Genomic DNA, 14,809 nt, shown 5'->3' on the forward strand with positions numbered 1-14,809 from the left:
CCAGTTAGTTTCTGTGCAACTCTGAGTGCAGGTATTTACTTATAGAGCAAATGATGATGTTGTGCCACCTGCCCATGCCAAAAAGCTTTAGGGCCTCGGTAGCCTCATCCAAAGAATCTCCGTTGCTGTCTATTTATTCAGATGTCTGAAGGTTTCCAACCTGCCTCAAACAGGAACTTCACTCCAGACACTGGGTTAGTTGCCTAGATGTGTATACCACCAATGGACCCACATATGCAAAACCTTGCCTGATACTAGAGATCTCCCTTCACTGGCCTCAAACACACCAACACAGAGTGTGTCCTTTTGTAGCATTGTGCTTCTCAGGGCAGTTATGTGGACCGTTCCCTGACCTTCTGGCTGAAAATCCACCTCTTTTGTTCTGACCATGCCAATCAAGTGAGTTACCCTTTGACATTCACTTGCACCTTTATTAAATCAAATTCAAGGGATGCTTTTAGGGGAATACATGAGAACAAAAGGCTCAGAAGAGCACCTATAGAATGGATGTCACCGCTTTTGTCCCATTGTGGGGTAACTTATCTGCTTAATAACTTCAAGCAGACATCCATTCTCACTCACTCTCATTCACTGTCTCTGGCTGACTTTTCTTTTTGCCTTCCATCACATTTCCTTGCTGCCAGATAAACAGTTGCTCCAGCTTTCCTCTTGACTTGTAAACTCAACATGACTCTAGCAGATACTGTAATTTTAAACATTCAAGTTTCCCTAAAAACATTCTTTGGAATTATTTACTTACAGGGAAACCCATAGGAAGTTCTGGAGTCATGTTAAGCTCTCTCTGGTGGCCCTAGGAGTTCCTTCCTTCAGATGACCTATGTTGGTCTTAAAAAGTTCACATAACCATGGAAGCGTCCAGACTGCCCCTCCTATATAGCAAGCAAAGGAGGTCCCAATTCTCCCATTATTAGCACTCCCCTGCCACCTGAGAGTCTTCTGGTCCTCAGCCAATACTACACAACCTACCATATCACTTTACTGTCCTGAAGTATTCTGAATGGGGCACTCTACATCTGCTCAGTCAGAGTGTGTATTTTTTTAACATGTATGTTTTTTACATTAATACCAATATATTATCTATATTAATAAGCCATTAAAAATAATCCCAAATGTCCTCTCCTTTTTTCAGGGCTTTTTGTATCTTTTTTCTCTTTTTGTCATAAAGCTTTGTTACAGCTCAAGTGGAATTTATACTGGTCAGGAAGGGGCAAACACAGTTCCTGGAAAGTATTACATGCATAGTTTGAATGCTGTCTCTTGACGGATGTAACTGAGCACTGCAGCTCTCAGAAGAATGTAGTAATTTATCTTGTGGAAACATCTGTTTCTTTATGTATTTCTTTCAAGCTTGCTGCAGTTTTGCTGTCCTCCTGGATCTGTAGTTAATAATTATATCTACTGTTAATCAGCCATTTTGACAGACTTATAGCCTTCATCTTAAGAGCAAAATACAAAAAACAAACAAGTTAGAAAAAATACACATGGCATAACATTCGGGGGCTTACTGTGTGTTTGAAAGTTGGGGCATTTTGATTTTTTTTTCATTATTTACTTCTTCAAACAGACAGATACCACATTTTGTATTAAACGTTTTTGTAACAGTTAGTCATATCCAAAACTAACAGTCAAAGTATAATTGTTATTATAATGTCATGCACGTGTGGATAGGAGAAAGTTTAAATGTTCTAGAATTCTCCATCTTTCCAAGGGTTGACACTATGTGAAAACACCTTCTTTTTTCCCACCCTCTGCAGACTTTCCATCTCTGACATCACATCCAGTGTTCATCCTGCCGACTATGCCACTGTAAAAACAAGAGAACACAGATAAAGGGTTGGGGCACCCAAGAGCAAAGCTCAAATAAGTGAATTTCAGAAAATAAACAAAACACAATGTAAAGTATTAGAGAAACGTCTTTTCAGACGGGAGTCTGGTTCTGACTGAATCAAAGATGGCTTCCAGATATGTGTATTCCTGACAGGAAGAGGCAAGTCCAGGCACCATCACCAGAACCCTTACCCTGTCCTCTATGTGCACATGCATAATAATTACTAGAGTTCATAAAATACATGTTTGCTAATAAACTTTTACAATATTGTAGTTAAAAACCAAGCTTAAATGTGCTGCTGATGGCTCAATAGCTTTCACAGAGAGCAGAGTTCAACTCAAGTGATATCAGAATTGCGTCAATGGATGTTCTATTGTTTTTTTTAACATTTTCTGGAATTTATTAAAATCAAATAACATTCCATACAAGTTAGTCAAGTTTTACTAGGTTGTTAATTGTTGGTTGTCAATGTTTTTTGGCCAAGTGTAGTTTATATTTCTTAAGCTTAACGTTTTTGAAAGATGTACCCACTGAAAAGTTAAATCTATGTTGAAGTCTCTACCTAAAATTGATGGCCACAGCAGAACATGATGGACAGCAGATCCTTGTGGCGCTTTGCTAATTAATTATAGTGTCAATAAAATTCTCACTTATTACAATCTGCAGATACTGCAGCGGTGAGGTTGCTTTCAATGTAATGTAAATGCTGAGTATACATTTGTTCCTTCTGTGCTAGCACAGCCACATTTATATAGATTTTTCCTTAATTTATCATTTTTGAGACAAGTGTAGAGATTTTTTGGTTTCCCTGTTTTTATTTTTTACTTTTATGGCCATAGAGTTACAGTTTAGCTGACCTGGGATAGTGAGACTTCAAATAGTAGAAGTATAATCAGGTGGCAGAGGTTCGCACAAGCTGCTTGTACATGCAGCAGTGGAAATTAGACGAATAAAGGAGGCAATATACAAAATATACAAGCTGAAGTAACCTTTCTCAAGGCAAATTTGAAACCATAAACTTATCTATAACTGAAGTCTCACAGAATGTTTCTGTGTTTTAGGACAGATGGGTTCAAAAATTTGCCCATGACTTTTAATGTAAACATTTAAAATTTTTAAACATTATACAGCACACACTATTTGTGACATCTCAACAAACATTTTACTTCTCTTACAACTTTCATTGAAGAATAATTGTTGTTTCATGTGGACTGACAGACAGACATTATGATGATAATTGGCCATGCGAATGCACCTAAAAAGACCAAAAACTAAAAAAAATATATAGAGATTTTTTGTAGACAATCCAGAGGTCACCCCAATTAAAGTATTGTGTCCTATCAAAAATGTACTCATTTCATTCTGTGTACGTGGACTAAAACTAAGGAAGCATTTGGTTCTAGGTCATGACATATCTATTTGCTTCGGAGCTCTGAAGCTGCCAACCCAGAAGAAGAAGCCCTCTGACCTGACCTGACTCAGCCCACTAGCACCATCGACTTCTAAGATTCTTTGTCTTATGACCAGATGGAAGCAACTCCACTGCGCAGGAACAGTCACCATGCACAAAGCCTGCTCAGGGTCATGTCTTCACCCAAGAACTATTTTGTTTCAACCTGGGACAACACCATTTTTCCTTCTTTTCAATTTCTATTTGCAGATTACATAAATACAGTGGTTTTGAGACACGAAATGTACAGGGGATTAGACTGCCATGTCTCACTGTGATATCTAAAGGTCATACCACTTTGTTTACCTCATTTTTTTATATCGGGCCTCAAGCATGTAAAGACTTTGTGGTGACAGGCTTAATAGCCAAGATGGAGTTAGATTTTTGACAAATCCAAATATCAGGTAAGGTGATTCCTGAAATCATTTAACTAACATGATTGTTAAAAACAACCAGCACGGGTTTGCTCTAGTGGCACAAACCACTTGGGTTAGACTGCATCTGTCATGTCACTTGTAACATCAGAGTATATTCAATAATAACTCAGTTTAGTAGCCAAATTCATCTAGTTCAGTTATTTTTAGTGAATCGTGCTATTTCCTTTCATTTTGTTTAACTGAGTTATTCTGTATATAAGCAAATTATATTAAGCCTCATAGCATCACTAGAGCAAATGTCTCTTGTGTAAATCAGCATTTTAATGTTTTGGTCCAGACCTCTTTTATGGCACGGACTGTTAATTTCTGTCCGTCTTTCCCTTTTTCCTTACAAGCATTTTAAATCTTTACAGTTTCTCTCCATTTTTCTGTCATACAAACAATTATAATTTCCCTGGCACATGGAGTAACTTTTCTTTTTCATCTCATTTCTTGTAATTTATAAGCAATCCTCCCTTTCACTTGAAGTTTTTTTGAATTACATGTCATGTCCTATATTAATATTAACAAGCTGAACCCTCTCCGTCTTTACTTTCTGTAAGTCAGCATTCTCTCGTATTTATACTCACTTCCAATAAAAATTGCTCAGCGTTCCCTCCCTCAGGTTGTTTTGAAACTGCTGGCTTCTGCAACCGACTACTCCCACTGAAATTTTTGTCATGTTTCTGAAGAGTACAAACTCATAAAAGTAAGTTCTTGCAGCTTATTTTAAAATGCTGTGCTACGTCTTTAAATGGCTTTTGCACTTGGGAGGGTGAGGCCTGCAAATCTGAATGAGAGTTGCCCATATAAATGAGCTCTTCTCTGTGTGTATGCATACAGGCTTTCAGGATTCTGAATTATTAATACATACATCCATTTTCTGAAACTAATTATTGCAATAGAAGGTCCCTGGGGGCCAGAGCCTATGCAGGCAGCATTGTGCATTATATAATCAACTATGGATGGGAAACTAATCCATTACAAAACCCACTCACACACACACACACACACACATCCACAAAGAAATATGGAGAGAAATATAAAGTCCTTGAAAAAATTCAAGAGAACAGGTGGAAAAAAGTCACAATTGCAAGAATTTGCCAATAATCTCTATTTTGTATTGAACTCTGATTTCCATTAGAGGATCGGGCACTAGAGTCTTAGATGTGTGTTGAAAAATAATGATCTTTACTTGTTTTTGAGGAATTCATCATGGAACCGAAGGCATTTAGAAGTCGTGGCATAATAATATGTATTTTAGCTTGTTTCGTTTATCAACTATCAAGAATTTCTTTTTTGTGTTTATTTTTAATTTTGTTTGTATGTGGCAACCTTTTGAATTCCATCATGGCTTTGTAACTTGACATGAGATCCTACAACAGCAATTAATTAAAGTGAAGTTTTTTGCCTCAGTGATAGCAGTAGGTCAGGTCAGGTCAGGTTGGAGAGCATGCACTGGTACAGCGCGTTACCACACCAACCACACAAAGCAGCACATGATCCCAGTTGGCACCCTCCAGGCAGACACACCATCCAGTCCTACCCTCCAGAAATGGCCATCTATCTGCTGCAGCCAGGTGTTACGTGGCCTGGTCCAGCCAATCAGGTCCTTAACAATGAGGATCCTGTGAGCCAGATCACCCTCAGGGAACTGCGCTACACCACTGTGCCACCGTAACTGACACTCCCTCACAATGCAGGTAATGTGCCTCATTCGGGACTCCATGAGCAACCGCTTATTCAACACAAAGTCAAACCAGTGGTACCCAAGGATTCTCTGAAGAGACACAGTACCGAAGGAGTCCAGTCTTCACCTCAGATCACTGGATAGTGTCCATGTCTCGCAACCACATAGCAAAACAGGAAGCACTAAGACTGTAAAGACTTGGACCTTTGTTCTTTTCCAAAGATATCAGGAGCATCACACACCCCATTCCAGCGACCTCATGAACCCCCATGCTCTCTATCTACTGACTTCGTAGAAAGAGTCACCAGAGACATGAATGTCACTGTCGAGGTAAGCAAACTTCTCGACAAGGTCGACACTCTCTCATCTGACAGACACACTGCTGACAGCAGTGCCTAAGAGGTCATTAAAGGCCTGCATCTTAGTTTTTATCCAAGAGACTTGTGAGAATAGCCACCTTTGCTAATTATATCTTATGCAAAATGCTCAACTTTCCTTTAATCATCATTTGATTTTAAGTCCAAGATGATTCAAAACAGGTATTTCAGTTAGATTTTTAAATTTTGTACTACCCGAGTTACTTACATGTCTGAATATAAAAAAATTGATCTTTGAATAACCTTAACCTGTGCAACAATGAATGCCATAAATCTACAAAGATGCTATATGTGGAGTCTCAAAAAGGAAATATAAATATTTTCATCGTTACTAAAAAAATATGAATCTTATTCGCTTCTGAGTCCAAAATAGAATAAGAGCGTCTAAGAATAGCAACAATCCTGTGCATTCTCAAAGCAGCATTTTAAAGAGATAAAGATTAGATGACACAAGAAAAACTACTGAAAACCTAACCAGCGATGAGCCATCTCAAAAATGACCCAGTTTCCTATCATTCCTATCATATGTCTTCTGTCTGGCCATTTTTCATTCTATTCCCTTATAAAATAAAATATATTTTTCTGGTAAGAGGTGGCCATTCATTGAGGTATTCAAAGTTAGGGATACCTTTAGACATTAGAGAAATATACCAATGTTATGCCCTATGGAGTGAAGATTGGCCCCATCCTACACTCTGGGCATCTTGTAGTTCATGGATTTCATACAAAAATTATAAAAAACAAAAAAAAACTGTTTTGAAATTTGCAGGTAAAAGAAATAACAAGAGCAACATTAAAACGCAAAAAGCAAAATCCTATAACAAGTCATCAAATAATAAAATGCAATCCAGACGACACAGAATAAGGTAAAATTAGTCAGAAGAAAAATATCCACAAAGGAAATCCAGCCCTTCTCCTTTTCTCTTACTCCACACTAAAATCAAGAAAAAAGGAGGTAGTTTCATTATTTACATAAATCAAATCCACACATCTTGGACTGCAGTATGTCTGGCTGGATAATAATTACATTTGTGAAGCAGAGCACAAAGTCATTCTTACCCACCCAGCAAGGTGGAAAGGAATTTATTAATAAGACACGGAGATGACTTAGGAGGATAAGAAATAATTAGTGACTCAGGAAGGCCCACAGGATCCAAAGCTGTAAAGTTATGAGCAACAGCCACACCTTTAAACAAATCTAGGAACACTTCAAGTCACGTCAGCAGGTATATTTGAAGGCTTAACATTTTACAGGAAGGAGCAGCTAATTCTCCGTTGGTAGCCAGAGTGTTATATATAACACTACCCTGCACCAAAATCACCTCTGTGACTAGACAACTGGAAGAATCCTAGCCCATAACTCTTAGGGTGAAAAGCTAAGTTTCAAATTAGCTAAGACTAGAAAAATGACATTTCTTTATAAGGAATGCAATCTTCAGAATTTGTCATGAATTCATTAATACCAACCTGAAACATGCTTGGCATGCCTCTGCTTATAAATATTTTTATTGATTTTGATTTCAAAAAATTATTTCAGAGTAGTGAGGGTCTGGTTCATGTAGGCTAGGGATCTGCACCGGCAATCAGAAGGTCCATTCTGAATCCTCTCTGTTGGCCTCTTAAGCAAGGCCCTTAACCTACAATTGCTCTATCCTGGGTATGATTTCAACTTGCATCCAGCCCTCCAAGTAGGTCCTCCAACTTGTAGGGAAACTATGGGGGTTGGTGGCAGGATTGGCACTCCAGTCACTGATCCATTTTATTCAAACTAGTATGGTGCTGAGGTGTCACCCATTGCACGGCTGCACTCGGTCCTAATTTGGGATCCTGAAGCAGTTTGTTGTGTGATGGGGGTAGCAATGCACTGTATCAATGTACGCTCCCTCCCACCCTCTCTCTCTCTCTTCTTCATCATGGGTTATCTGTTTACAGAGCTCTCTACACTCAGGTGCCGAGGGCTTAGTTGAGTATAACTTAATATAATTTAGTTGTAAACATTAATGCTTTCAATGTTGCACTGATTATACTTTTGGTTGAACTGTATTTTACTTCTAGGATGAGCTATAAGATATTCCGTTTTTAATAAAAACTCTGTACCAACTCATCCCTGCAAGAATGATTCCCACAAAACTGGAATATTGTTTTAGAAAAAAGGACAAAGCTATTTATGGTAACAGCTGAGGAATTGAATCCTGCTTTGTTGTGGGAATGGGTTGTGGTGGAAGGCAAGATGGGGCTGGCATGCTAGCCCAAGATGAATGAGCAGTTACCCAGCTGAGAGGTCCTTTTAATGGATGGAGAATGTTGGTAGACCAGGATGGTTGATGTTCCTTTTCTTGGTTTTGATGACATAATAGAAATACTGAAGAAGACTGCTTTACGTGGCCATTTTCTCCCCCAGTATGCCAGGTGGCAGCATTCCTCTGTTACAGCATAGCTTGGGAGTTGTAATCCCAATGGGCAGCTCTGCTGGGTTCCTAGGGTTGCTGCCAGGGGAAACTCCTCCAATTTAAGCAGTGACACAGAAATACTTCAAGGTCTGATATAACAGGAACCACTCCGCCACACCCAGATGAGTTAGAACTGGGAGAGGAGAAGGACAACGCTTGTCTGAGAAGGAGTGGAGGAGAAAAGAAGGAAAGAGAAAAGAAACCAAGAGAAGATTTTTGGTTAAATGAAAACGCTGTAATAAGGTGATTGTTTCAGTAAAAATAATTTTTTTGAACCTGGGACTTGTGTTGTGCAGCTGTGTCTGGAGCTTGCCCATATAGAGTCTAACAAGAAACAACTTAAACTATGGAAAAGCTCCATCCAGCAAATCAGTGTGGTTTAGGAAGAACAGAAGTACTCATAATACAGTATAACACAGCTACCGGAGAACACCTATGAGGAAGAAAATTATCTATATTGGCTTTATTGATTGAACTATGGCCATTTGTCAGATGTTTAATGGTCTTTGGTGTTAACTCTCTATTCAAAGACAACTCCATGATGGTATCCAGGCCCATCTGTATTGTTGTTGGCTAAAACCTAATTTTCAGTTAATTTCTGGAATAAGCAGGGACAGTATATGCTCTGATATTTGTGTTATTCAATATTTTTGAAATTCTGTTCAAATAAAAATAATAATTAATTACATTTATATAGCCCTTTTTTCACTACTTCAAGTGCTACCACACAGGGAGGACGCAAACCCACGATCTCTTTACTGCAAGGCAGTAGTGCTATCCATTGGAGTCCATGACAAAACGCAACTCCAATTTCATCTTGATTGCAGCATGCTGAACAATAACACATTCATTTTATGTTAGATTTACAGCTCTACTAATTCAACAAAGTTGCATTAGAAAAAAAAAACAAAGTATAGAAATGAGCCTTAAAATAGCATCATTTAAAAATCAGAGAGATTTTGACCTCATCAGTTCTGAAGGTGGCTCTTTGTCAACTGGAGACTCAGCTCTTCAACAAGAGGAGAATGAAAAGGCAGCAGAGGCAACATCACATACAGCAAACACCTCAGTTAGCTTTTACTTATGTAATGTGATAGGCCAAGTGGATCTCGGATTGGACGTTATGGATACTAACAGAAATGGCCATGTCACTTTAACAAAACCCCAAAAAAGATGTTCGCTTCAGAAGTAATACATTGCCTGAACAAAAGAAAGTGAGTGAGATCTGCTCTCATATTAATGAAGTCATCTCTTCAAGTTGCTCCCCATTCCCCATGTAAACTTAAGTCAGGAAATGGAGCTGAACGCTCTCCTTTAGGGACTTCTACGTGTCTTGGCTCTCTTTGAGCATATACCAGAGACTAATTTCCTTTTACAACAGTGAAATTTCTCATTAGGCCTCACCCTATAATAAGATGTTGTGTCACTATGGAAAAGAAGCAAATAATTTTGTAATTATTATTTTACATAGTTTTGAAATGATTAATGCTGCTGCCTCACAGACAACAAGAAATATTTAGGTTGGAATCCAAAGCCGTTCACACACATCTCAAAAAAAGTAAGATTTATTTGCTATAATTTTAAACATGACATGTCTCTTAGGCTCCAACTTCCAAGAAGTGGACTCAGATAAATCTTTATATGCATTAAGGATAAATCTTCAAGAAAACACTCTGCCAATTATAGGCTCTCGAGATATACTGTTGGTTGCTGGTTACTACTGCTGAATATTTAAACTGTTACATTAAGAGTTAATGACCTTCATGAAACGTCATCTAAACAAGCCTTTGGTGCTTCTAATGAGGATTGTTCAAGAAGAGTTCACCTCCAATGAAAACAGGTACATGAGGGGTTAGGTCAGTGGCTGACACAGTGCTTTGCTTATCAGTGAAGCTCATTATCTAGAACCCTTCCCAAGCTTTTAAGGTTTTTATACAGAAGTGTATCATGGAGGACAGTAGACATTAGAAATCAATGCCATTTCTCCTTTCATTAATATTCAATTATGTTATTAAACTATCTTGATCACCAACCTATGATACTCTCTACAAACTTGCATCGTTTTCCCTCTGCGTCTGGACTTGAATCCGAAACTGCTCAGATGGAAGGACTAGGATTATTCCAGACAAGTTTAACAACTCAGTTCACTGTGTTCATCTGTTCGAACATTGTGCAGGGAGGGAGAACAGCATCCAAGTTCTGTCTTGGCTCATTTCCTTGCCAGTAATTTGTTATTCTTTTAGCTTCCTGGTTTAATTGGGAGTTTCCATTTTCACAACATGTTTTTTATCCTCCTCCCATTCCAGAATGGAATTTCCCGGCCAGTCTACTGGGCCCTAGAAGCAGAGATCTGAAATGACCTAAACATGTGTGTGCATGAATATGATTGTGTTTAGGTGAGCATGTGCCCCACTTGCTGATGTGTGAGTGTAAACATCATTATTATTATTTACTGATCTGAATAACGTCTTTATCTAATGCAGCTTACAACATTTGAGCTACAATTTGTTACATTTCTTTATTTTATTTTCGAATTGGATCACAGGCAGGTGAAGAGACTTGCTCATGTTCACACAGTCTCAGTAGCAGGATTTGAGTCCACAGCATCAGGGTTTGAAGTCCAAAGCCTTCACTGCTACATCACACTATCTGCAACACACGTGTGATGGGGCAGTTCAGTGCTTCAAGGAATGCAAATACTGAACTCTGTGAGTGTGACTACTTATTGTTATGCAGATGATTTAGCAGTGTCAAATACATGAAGGCCATAGCCCACCTGCAGAAGATGCTCACAGTGATACTCCAGGAGTCGGAGAACCTAAGATGCTGCTGCTAAAAGCCAACTTCTCTTACAGCTTGAAATAATTCTTTGCTTTGGTCTGAGCACTCATTTTAAAATACCTACATTTCTTGGACACTTGACAACTTTTCTTGCATTTAAAAAATGGATCAATCTGAAGAATGTACTGCAACTAGACATACTATAGTTAAGTGACAAATATACTGTAAAACAACAATGAAAATGCCATAGAGAGCAAAACATAATACAGGACCCAATAAATCAGGACAGCCAAATAACGACACAAAACTGAAATGACAAACAATGCTGAATTTGAAGCGCTAAATAAGGACTGTTAATTTCAAGAGAATGGTTGTTGTTATGATGTAGCTAAAATCTTTACATTTATTCTGCTTTCAATACATTTTTAATGAAATGTTCATTATTTAATTTGGGAGTCTTGAGCACCAAAAATCATTTTGGCATAATTATTTTGGCCCTGTTTAGCTTATATTCATGTATAAATATTGTTTCATTATGTTATTTTTTTACCACAGTGCCATTTTTTGTGGGCACCAACATTTTGTGGACTCATTGTGATTATGAGGATTCTGGTTCCAGAAGGGATGCTTTAAATAGCCAATAACATGCCTGATGCCATCAAGATTGGGGATACATTTCAAACTTAACTTTCATATGCAACTTAGGAGTGTTTCAGGCTATTCATCTCTTACAATCCGTCTTTGACTATGATTTAAGCCTAGTGTTTTGGTTCTGACAACAGATACTGTAAAGAACTGGTTTGCCGTGCTTCAGCACATCAAAATGGTATGGACCTGTTATGACAACAAAAGAGCCCCAAATAACCTCAAAGATGCCCACTAGAAGATTAAAACTGTCAAAGGCCAGCTAATAATAAGGCAAATACAAGATAGATAGATAGATAGATAGATAGATAGATAGATAGATAGATAGATAGATAGATAGATAGATAGATAGATAGATAGATAGATAGAACTTTATTTGTCCCCAGGTAGACATAGGTAGATATACAGTACAGTAAACACACCAGAATGACTATAAAGCAAGAAAACTAAAAAGAAAGAAAGGTTTTGACTTAGCTGTCCAGTGCAGCATTGTTCATAATTGCACAAAGTTTTGTTTTAATTATATCCTTTGCTACTACCACCAGGGGGTCCAGAGTGTGTCCTATAGCTTACCTTTAAATTGGCTTATGGAGTTGGTGGGCCTTACTTAATTCAAAAATGAACAGACCAGACCTGAAGCATAAATTTGAACATTTATCTGGGGGAGGATCCTGGCTGAAACACAACTATACTAATGTGCCCAAGGATTATTGTAAGCAGTGATGAGAATGGTCAAAACCAGAAGAGCAAACAGAAGCAAAGTTGAAACAAAAATACAAACTCCTAACATCAAGGCTTACTTGGGGAATCAGCCAACTTCTCTTACAGCAAGTCTTTTGAGAAGTTTCTATATCCAAAGAGGGTTAAGACCACGTGCAATCGCCATCACTACCAGAACCTGCTATCTCACAGCCGCGGTTTGTTCCCAGCCTTCTGCGTTTTCTGCGTTATTGCTGTTTTTGTCACTTTTAAAACATTATTTTCATATTTTTTGTTTTAATGTAATTTTTGGGTGGCACGAGGGTGCAGTGGAAGCATTGCTGCCTCGCAGTAAGGAGACCTGGGTTCGCTTCCCAGGTCCTCCCTGTGTGGAGTTTGCATCATCTCCCCGTGTCTGCATGGGTTTCCTCCGGCGCTCCTGTTTCCTCCCACAGTCCAAAGACATGCAGGTTAGGTGCATTGGCAATCCCAAATTGTCCCTAGTGTGTGCTTGGTGTGTGTGTGTGTGCCCTGCGGTGTGCTCAGCAGACCCTCGTGAGCCTGTGTTAGGATATAGCGGGTTGGAAAATGACTGACTGATTGACTGACTGACCTTATTTAATCTCATTAAAAATATTTTGTGATGTTGCTGACACCATTTTGTTTTGGGTGTTGTGGATCCCATTGTAATGACACAGGTTGCCAGGGGAGAGTCTTCAAAGGTCACAGCTGCGAGGGGTCAATTCGGTGAGGAGTTAAAAGGTAATCATGGTGGCCATTTTGTGGATGACTCTATTAAAGACATTCCTCGCCATTTCTTTGCTATTATACTATTTTTAGCCATGATTCTCATGTTTTGCTTTAGTTTGATGAAAGAATGACTTCCTTGTTTTGACCTTTGTGCGTTTGTTTTCCATGTCTAATTTCCTGGTCTTACTCCCTAAAATACTACCTCTCCCAACTGAGATACAACATGAAAGGGTGAAGAAAATGACCACATAAGAGAATACAGTATGTGCTAAAGTGGTTAACTCTGCTGCTTCACAGCTCTAGCAGGTTTACATTGAATGCAAGCAAGTCTGTCAGTCTTTGTGAAGTCTTCATGTTCCCCCTTTGTTTGTGTTGATTTTTCCCTGGGTACATTTGCCTGTCAAAGGTTGAAGATATGCAGGCTGGGTTCATTGGCATGTCAACTGGCTTCTTGTGGGCGTGTGCATGAGCGTGTCTTGTGATGGACTGAGGCCCTGCCTAGTGGTGGCTCTTTCTTTTCACCTGATGCCCATCCAATGAAAATGTTTGGATATAAGAGGCCAATGGATCAGGAGTCAAGGAACTATATAACATGAGGACATAAGGTGTCAATGGTGGATAGCCGATATTGGTGGAACAAGTTTTAGATAGACATGTGTGTTTAGGTTACAAGGGTAAATTGGGTGAATCATCTCATCATGGGAAGGACGTCTGCCTGTCACACTATAAAATCATTAGAAATACAATCCTTCTGAGAAGAGCATTAACCATTATAAGAATAGTTTTAAACAACAGCTTTGTAGGGCTGTTATTGTTATCTGTACAGAGTACAGTGATATTCTTTCTTCCATGTGCTAGTGAACGTGCAACATGTCAGCACTCTCCAGCACCATGGTTAAGCAGTACAGTATGACTACCTCACCTTGAAACCTTTGTCTTCTTACCTGGAAAATAAAGACAAAATTACTAATAGTTTTTTTCCATATTTGGATTGTAAATGTTTTAATCTAACATGAAAAATATAACTAACCTAAACATACTGTATATCTAATAGCAATCATATATTTTAAGTAGTTGTTTATATATTACAGTATATATACTGTAATTATTATATATATATATCTTTTAATATGTTTCAATCTTCTTTGAATGCATCCCAGTATCCCCTCTCTATTATCATTCTATAAGTCATCGTCATGTGTTTGCTCCTCCAAACTTTTACTCCCAAAAAGGCACTTCCATGTTAAACTCCTGTTTAAATACACATAATCAAAAATAATGCTAGCTTTCCCCTTTTAAGCTTTACAATAGCTTTGTTTATGCCATTTTATTAAGTTAAAAGCTACATCGTATGTAAATAATCATATAATAATACTAATATGCACACAAGTTAAATATTACAAGTCTTATTTAGCAAACTTTTAAAAGGCACTATTTTTTCACCCCAACATGGGGCCCCTGCTCTTTTAATAATAAAGATGGAATGCCCAGGTGAATGCAGTATGATGTTGCTGTTGTCATTTGTTTGGTCTTCACCTCACTGGCTCTCCATCCCACAGCTGGTTCTGTAGGTCTGCCTTACCTGGCCACAGACAATGCTCTCTTATGAGATCCTCTTGTAATTTTCAATCATCATGAATAACCCAATGACATCATTATTCATTCACTAAGAAAATTACATTTATATTTATTTGCTTTCATC

The sequence above is a fragment of the Polypterus senegalus genome, chromosome 10, assembly GCF_016835505.1.
Source record: "Polypterus senegalus isolate Bchr_013 chromosome 10, ASM1683550v1, whole genome shotgun sequence".
Lineage (NCBI taxonomy): Eukaryota > Metazoa > Chordata > Cladistia > Polypteriformes > Polypteridae > Polypterus > Polypterus senegalus.